Below are 9216 nucleotides of genomic sequence, written 5' to 3'. Positions count from 1 at the left end.
CTTTTGGCAACTGCCCTGCTAACGTTAAACCAATTCCCCAGAGAAGAGGCGCATAGCCCCGCCCAAAAATATTGGACCCCTTCAGCATTAGAAGAAGGTCCACCGGCCACAATCAGAAATGAACTGGGGAAATAGGAACAGGGGTGGAGGCTAGTTTTAGCAGGACGGGAGTATGCCGCAGTTAAAAAGATGGTGAAATTAAATGGTGCCCTCTTAAGTCTATTAAACCCGACCTCTAGGATGAAACTAATGAGAACTATAAGTTTTTATTCGCAGGACCTAATCATCGGGTACCCCCGTCACCCGTATGCTCCTGTGGCGCGAGAGGAGAGTGAGTCGGAGAATACCCTGACTACAGCGGATAGCTCTGCTTCACCAGAACCCGAGCGTCAGCGGAGACGCCCCCGCAAAGGGCTGCTGCGATGTTTTTGTGTAATTTTGCTGCTGCGATGTTTCTGTTTAATTTTGTTTTCAGGATTCATCGCGTCTTGTGGTGCGTACGAACGCCAGCCCTGGGAATGGGCATTATTGAGATGGGATCAAGAGATACTGCAAACAATCATTACCCCGGGGCCTCCTAGCTTTCAGGTAAAACTTTGTGACCTAGTCCCAGTAGAGTCCCGTTTATACAAGTCAAGCTATTACATGTGTCCCAGCTCTAACCCCGGCAAATCTTATTGTAGCGCCCCTGATCAGTATTATTGTTCCTATTGGGGATGCGAAACTATAGCCTCCGACTGGGTGCCGCGAGCAGGGCCAGACGAATACCTACAAGTACAGCGGGGACCTCAGAAATGCACCAGGCGTCCAACCGAACCGCAGCTGGCTCCTCATCGTCAGATATGGGCGGATCCTGAGGGTTCTGAAAATTGGTGCGAATCCCTTATATGAAACGTAACCAACGAAAATGAGCTGGGATGGACTGTCGGCAAAACTCGGGGCGTCAGACACTATGAATCTAGTACGGACAGGGGGAGCTTGTTTTCTATTAGAAAACGGGGAATGCAAAGCAGCACGGCAATCGGCCCCAATGTCATAGCCAAAAGTGACAATGACGTCGAGCAAGGCAGAGAAAGCTTGCCGTTATCCACCCCTATCTTGACTACTCCCCTAGTAGCTACGCAGATAACCCCTCCAAGCGAACCCAAGGTGGGCCCTTACCGCTTACCTGATAAGCCGTTCCTTAATGCACTGAATGCTACCTTTTGGTCGTTGAACCAGTCAGATCCAGAGCTCACGAGCTCCTGCTGGCTGTGCTACGATATGAACCCGCCCCTTTATGAGGCCGTCGCCCTCAATGCCTCCTTTTACAATTTGCCAGACAATAATCCAACTCAATGCAGGTGGGACACACCACGGAGGGGGATCACCCTGAACCAGGTCAAAGGCCAGGGCGTATGTCTGGGCAATACCTCTTTGACAAACTGGGGTAGTTTTGTTTGTGAGAAAACTGTTAGGGTCAATAGAGCCGACAAATGGGCAATCCCGCCTACATCCGCAACGCGGGTCTGCCACAGGTCAGGAGTAACCCCCGTGTGTCCCTTATTCTTTTTGATAATTCTGCCGATTTTTGTGTCCAAGTTATAGTTGTTCCTAAAGTCCTATATCGCCCAGAGGAAGACCCATATCACTATTTCGAAGAACCTCACCGGATTGATAAAAGAGCGGTACTAACAGGCATCACCGACGCTGCTCGGGCTAGGAGCGGTCGGCAGAGCCACGGGAGTTTCGGTCCTCGCCACCCAGCGCCAGGGATTGTCCCAGCTACAAATGACCATAGATGAGGACCTACAAAGAACTGAAAAATCTATCTCCTTTTTGGAAAAGGTCTCTTTCCTTTCAAAGGTCGTTTTGCAGAATAGGCGAGGGTTAAACCTTCTACTGTTGTATCAAGGAGGTTTTTGTGCCGCATTAGGGGAAGAATGTTGGTTTTATGCAGCCCACACAGGAATCGTACAGGACAGCATGGCTGAATTGGGACATCGGCTAGCCCAAAGAAAAAGGGAAAGAGAAGCCCTACAAGAATGGTTCGGCTCTTGGTTCAGACAGTCTCCATGGCTCACCATCCTTTTTTTTGCTCTGATAGGCCCACTCACCGTAATACTACTAGTACTAATTTTTGGGCCTTGCATATTGAATGAGTTAGTGTCGTTTGTGAAAAGCCGCTTAGAAAAGGTTAACATTCTGTTTATCGATCACCAGCAAATGCTCTAAAGCATGCTCGCTCGCCACTCAATATATTACCTCCGTAGTCTGTCATTTTAAGTCTGATAGTCTAAGTATTATCTATAGCCTTAATGTTTTATATGCATGCTTTATTTTTATATTTACTGGCGTTAAGAACAAAGAACTTTAAATATTTTGCCTTTAGAAACTCCCTTGGTCTTCCCCCAGAGTGCTGGCCTGGCTCTGGGTAGAACCCAACAGGAGATTTAGAATCAGATGTTCCCGCTTAAAGGAATTTGCCAGTCATTTTGGCCCGTTGATCTCAGAGCAGGGCCTGCGTGCAGCGACGCTGGATGCCTCACCTACGGATGGACGCATCACGTGGGGTTTCCGGTTTGTGAGGAAGGGCACTCTGATTCTCGCTGCACCCAGGGTTCCCCAGCGATCGCGGGTCTCAATGTCAGTATTCCTACTGATTAAGTGCACTATTTTATATTTTAATCACAAATAATACATTTAGCTTAACTTTTTATCAATGATTGCAGCTGCTATATAATTCTAGATTTTATGAAACATTTTTTTTAGGTACGCTGTGTTTTTTAAGGTTTATCTAATTCCTAATCAATATAACTTTCCCATAAATTTGACAGGTATTGTCATATTATTAGAATAGAATGGAGGAGGGGGGAAATGTGGTAGTTAAGGTCTGGCGCTCGGAAGATATCGCGTTGTACGGGAAGACGTAGGCAGACGGATGTGACGTCATAAACCCAGGGTATAAAAAGCGGTGTTATACAATAACAAACGCCATTTGCCATCCATCACACTGATGTCTGTGTGCAGATGGACCGCGCGGCCTGGGGTTGGCCGCCGTGTTGTTTTTCCCTGAGCCAGGTCGTTAAGCATCATTAGGCAACAGGATTTTTGTTCATTTTTTGAGAACATTTAGCAACAAAATTAAGACAACTGTAGGATGCAAAATCTCCTAGCAAATAAAAAAAAAAACCTCTTCCAGAGAAAACACAGAGCTCAAGCAGGGCAGCATAAAAATAACGCTGGCTCACCTCTATTATCCCTGGCAGCACCAGTCAGTGTGTAGAGGAAAAAGACCTGTAAAATGGGGCAGAGCATTAGCAGCTACATTAAACCAATTGCCATTTAATAAAACAGGAATTACTGTGTAGAGAATCTCAAGGTGAACCTCAAGCTGTGTCAACTGGGTCAGATCAGATGAAGTTAAAACCTGTCTCATTTATATAACAGATACTTGAGGACCCAGATGATCCGACAGGACAGAGTGTCAAGGGGACAAACGTTATCCGCTGGAAGAGGAAACCATGTGGTACATTCGAAAATCGGGCCGGATCCACATTGCACCTGATTTGCCATCCCAGAGAACAAATTAACAAAACTGGGTCGAATGCTTTAATAGTGAGCCAGACTCTCGAAGACAAACCACACCACACGCACTGGCACTTGCCTTCTGCTTGGACACAGCATCGCCTCTTACCTTAGGAAAGAAACAAAATAGTCTGGTTTTGGTCTAGAAATACTGTTAGTAAAAATAGTTTCCAACAGTCTGTTTAAGAGAAAAAGTGTTAAAATAGAATGGATCTCAGGCAATAACAGTTTGGTTTTTTTTTTTTCTTCTATTCATAGATTACGTTCTTCTAATTTCTACTCAGGAATATCGTTACAGACACAGCCCTATTCAAGCTCATCTTTACTGTGAAGCCGCCCATAAGAGTCAAAACCGTTATGATTTCAGTCTTCCCTGCATTACATATTGTTTGAACTCTGAAGTATAACCATTCCCTACACGTGCCTATTGGCCTGTGGCTTTTGTAACACCAGCGTGCAAACCCGGCAGGTAGCAACCGCACATCAAATGGAACTCAGGCCTGAAATGAAATTCTAATCCACGTTGGGATCCGCTAATTCCCTTCTGCTCCCCCTGAAGGTGAAAACAACTCGCGATACATCTGTAACAAAAACATTGCCCTAAGATGCATCTTTTGACCGTTGAAATACGTAGAATGAACAAACCCAGAAATTTCCTTTGGTATTTGCCAAACAACCGTAAGCTTGAACAAAGCCCTTGACAGAACCTGCAGCGTTGGCTCTGTTTTTGGTGAAGAAATACTGTTTGCCATCACAACACAGAGACAGAATAACAAGTGATGAGTTCGTTCACCAACTCTTAAAACATGCAATAATGATTCAAGCAGCCGATCATGACAAAGTTTTTACTCCCCTGTAGGAACATTGGCTTTTGTTTCCTCACACCACCACCACTCAGGCTGAGGAACAATTTAGTTTTGGAGCTGATACGTGAAGCTGCCAAGAGAGCAGAGATTCATTAAACAAACTGAAATGTGCATTCACAGGGACAACAGAAGATCCTAAAACTTTTATCAGACACCCTGCTGCAAGGAAATATTCTTTTTTTTTTTTTAAATAAATATTGAACAACAACAGTATCTTTGAACTTGTCCAGTTAATAGACCTTACAGACCCCCTACCGTGCAGCAATAAATATGCCTCAGGAAATCAGTGTGTCACTTCAGAGCATTTAATAATGTCCCAAACGCCTTTGTTATGCAGACTGTACGTAAGGTGAACGCTCACGGGAGCAAAACCATGCATTAATGGTGCCTTCCTTTCCTCTGTTAGTAAGCACAGCATCCTTGCTTCAGTTCTGTTCTCTTCCACCTCTAGCTCCTTCCTGCAGACAGGTGACTCCACTCGAAGCGCTGAGTTCAGAATAGTTTGTCATGCGGTTCTACAACTCAAGGTATTAAAACAAATCCTGCTGTCACTCATGAACCATGGCTGACTATTCCTTTCACTTAAGCTCAAGATTTCTATTCATCCATCTGTACCTCTTTGAAATAAAAACCTCACAAAGACACCAACGTGCTGAGAATTCCATGTTTTGTCTTACCAGTGCCTAATTCGGGCGAGGAAGAACCTGCCATCCACCAACCCCACCCTAAGTCTGTCTGCTGTGAGGATTTCGTTTGCACAAATAAGCTTTGTAGGTTGCTACTCGCTTCTCAACGGGTTGTTTCACTCCTGATTCTGCATCTGGGCACAGAAAAGTAGGGAGGACATTTTATTTTTCCATTATTTTCTTGCTTTGGAAATACCAAGATAAAGTATATGCATGTTTATGAGTATATACATTCACAAGACCTCGGGAACACTCCAGTTGATGTGAATGTATCAGCTCTGATCATATCCTGTTACTAAACCGTACTGTCCTGAGGAATTCACTTCTGCTTCCCTTCTGCTCTTAGAAACGTGACAGGCAGTAGGAATAGCCTGGCAGCTTGTCTCTGAAGTCGAGGCAGTTCTCGCTTATCCATGATGATTCTTGTTTAAGACATAAAAATTTTCCCACTGTGCTCAAATCATAGAATATAATCCTCCTTTTTTTTTTTTTTTTTTTTTTTTTTTTAAACCTCTTCTTCCAGTAGAAAGGATTCAGATTCAGAAGGGATTCAGTGTAAAAACAAGTGACTTTGTAGCTGAGAACTAATTTCCATTCAGTAGACACTGTGTTACATACAGCACGCATCCTCAACATGTGCCTGGGAGCAAGCAGCAGCTGAAGCCCAGCCATGACTCTTTTCATTTCTTCCATTGATTTTTTTTGTTCCGCACAACCTTTACTGATCGCAGGCACTTTCCTCTGGCACAGGAACGGGCAATACAAAGAACAACATGCCAAGGTATGGGGAAAGCAAAAACCTCCCAAAAGTTACCTTCTGTCTGACATAAGGTGGAAAAAAAAATAATCCTGAAAATATATCTCTGGTGATCTGTTTATCAGTGGAGGTGTGAACAAGGCATATTCAAGAGCACCTCAGAAATCTTTACACCCCTGTGAGGCCCAACCTGACATCCCATCCCAGCAGCAGCCCGTCTCCGAGCCCCAGCACAAAGCTGTGGCTTGACATGCACTTTAAGGTACCAGCCACCTCAAAAAAGACGTTTTCTCTACTTGTCACCCTCAGCCAGCAACTCCCCCGTGCCCACATCACACCGCAGCGCGGTGTCACGACTACAGGGACCCAAGCCAGCGTTAACTGACCCACCTGCACCTTGGTTATTTTTCACCACAGAATTTTCTGACCAGCAGAACCCCTGAAGCACAGGGTTGAACAGTGAAAGCACAGTATGAATAAATCGGTGACACCACATCTTTTATTAATTCCCTCAGAAATACCAAGACAGTAGACACACAGAACTCACTTCAAAAGCTTACTTTTCTATCTGCAGGTATATGCTCTCCTGAATACAATCCTGTCTGTAGAAGAGTCTGTGGTCTCTACTGACTGCTTTTCCCCCCTCTTCATCTAAATCCACTTAATACAGCCGTAGTCTTGTTCTGAAACTGTTCGTAAATTCATTTTAATGTGAAAAATGCCAAACCATTTATCACACAAGCCTTAAACACTAACTAAAAAATATTTCCCGTATTATATACCTGCAAAATAAGGAACACAACAGTGACGTCTGAAGAACAGCTGTGAAAATAGTTGCCCCTGGTAAATACCAGGTGAAAGGAGAAAAAGACACAGAAAAAGAAATATTGTGGTCTGTTGCGAGAAGAGCATTTAATTGTCACATCAGAAGGGAGCAAATGAATTTTATATAAAGACTTGAATTAACAAATTCGGGAAGATGTCAGTGCTGGGGATACTTTGTCATTTACATTTGATCAGAGCTCACATGAATGGAAGTTGTAAGCATAAATCTCTATGAATCAAGATGCAGAAATATTCCTCTTCCTTTTTTTTTCTTTCCACTTTTAGAGTCTCAGAGAAGGAATAGTGTTTCAAAAGAGTAAAGACAAAAATGACAACTTCTTTTCATCCGAAAGAAAAGCTCTGTTAAACTGTGACTGATGAAAACACGAACAGACACAACACTACCATCCGCACTGCAGCATTTACAGTAGGAAAACTGCATTAGGTCCCTCTTGCAGCTGAAATGCCTGACAGGTTGCTGCCAGCAATGCGGATTTTACAGGCTGCCTTATTGTCCTCTGCACACTGTCCCTTCGAGCCAATATCCATAGAAAAGAAGACTAACCCCTGGATCTCAATAACTGAGGTAACAGAAAGGTTAAAATGATTTTTTTCGCAACCAGTTCTGCCAGCTCTTGACCTGTTTAGTTCCCAGCTTCTCCCTTAACTCCTGCCTGATTAAAAAACATAAAGAAAATCTCTCTCCAATCTTCCCGGTTCCCGATGCGAACTCGCTCCAGCGAGACGGGCGTCTCCGTTGGGGGTGAGGTGCGGGGAACGTTGCCGCTTCTGCCGGGTCCCCTGGCAGCCGCGGGAAGCGGGGGGGGGAGTGGCGGGCGGCGCCGTGCGGCGCGGAGTGGCGCGGCGCAGAGGGGCTGACTGGCGGCCGAGGGGGCGGGCAGCGAATGATGCCAGCGACTGCATGGCAGCCAACGGGTCGGGGCGGGGGGGTGGGGGGGCTGGTGCTGCGTGCACATGAGAGCGCGGCGGGGCGCGGGGGTGCGGGGGTGCGTTAAGAAAAAAAATTTCCCTTTTCATTTATTTTTTTTCGGATTTCATTGGCATCTATCGAAACAAAAATGTCTTGCACGACGCGGCCGCCAGGTCTACCCGCCTCCGGGGCGTGAGGCGGCCGTCAGGTCTACCCACCTCCGAGGCGACCGGCGGTGGCCGCTAGGTGTACCCGGCTCCACGTTGCCGGCGGCCGGCTCAGCGTCCGTAGAAAGGGCTGCCAGGTCTACCCGGCTCCGTCGGGACTTAGAGCGCGGGCAGACCTGTTGGCTCCGGCAGTTCCTCCAAGGGGTCGCTGTTTCGCGCTGCCTCCAGTTAGGTCATCGTAAGAGGCGGCGTCTCTGCAGCGCCTCCCCCGCTGGCAGGCAGACACTGCCTTTAAGCGCCCCTTTCCGGCGCGGACCCATATTCTCCTTATATAGGGGCACGAGGCGTCTCTGCTCCAGACAAGCGCCACCGAGCGAGGGCACGCGGCTTAGCCGGCCAAGTGGAATGCTGGGCGGCCGCAGACGGTGGTTTCCCCCGGGGAATTGGGCACGGTTCTCAAGCCGGTGCTCTGTCAGGCGAGCGTGCACGGAACCGAGAGCACCCAGAGAGATGCCGAACGGCACGAAGCCGGGCGGCGTTGGGGCGGTCGCTGCCGAGTGGTGAGAAAAGGACGGGCAGAGGTGCACGGGAGAGGCCGAAGACCGGTGGCCGGAGGCGGCTGGCGGCACTTGAACGCTGGATACTGGGGGGGGAGCCGAGCTGTGAGACTACCGTGGGTGGTTCCCCCCGTCCCCCCCCGGTCCCCCGAGAGCCCGATGATGGCGGAGGGGGGGAGCGCCGGTATGTGTGTTGACACAGCGGTGCTCCGTACGGTTCCAGCCCGTCGGGGGCTGTTGCCCAGCTCCTTGAGGGGGCCTTGGGGATGGGAGGAGAGGTGGCGGCGGCGGCACCTGCTCCCTTTGTTTGCCGGCCTTAAGCCGGAGCCCGTGGCATGGGCACGCCACGGTTTTGGCTGGTCGCGGTGGCCGGCAGCTGGATGCAGACGGCCCGGGGGGGGTGTGTCTCGAGCCACCGGTGGGTGGCCCCCCCCCCGGCCCCCCGAGAGCCCGACGATGGTAAGGCGAGAGGCGGCGGCGCCTCCCTGGTTCTTGGTTTACTCCTTTCGTTGCCGGTATCGTATGCCATACGTGCGGGGCGGCCTGTGGTGTCCGGCCGGCTCTCGGCGTCCCTGGTTTCTACCGGCCGGGCTCGGTGAAGGGAGGTCTGCACGGTGCTGTGAGCGAAGGCTAGTCGACTCCTCGGGTCCTTTGCTCTCTCGGCCCTAAGCCGGAGCCCGTGACATGGGCACAGCACGGTACGTTTTTGGCCGCCGGTGTTGGCTGGCAGCCGGGTGCATATGGCCGTGGTGGGGTGTCTCGAGCCTTCAGCGGCTACCCCCCCCCCCCACCACTCTGGTCCCCTGAGAAGCCGGATGATGGTAAGGCGAGGCGGCGGCGCCTCGGTCCTCTTTTCCGCT

Source organism: Athene noctua, unplaced genomic scaffold, assembly GCF_965140245.1.
Source record: "Athene noctua unplaced genomic scaffold, bAthNoc1.hap1.1 HAP1_HAP1_scaffold_292, whole genome shotgun sequence".
In the NCBI taxonomy this organism is placed as follows: Eukaryota; Metazoa; Chordata; class Aves; order Strigiformes; family Strigidae; genus Athene; species Athene noctua.
Note: the sequence above shows the minus strand (reverse complement) of the source record.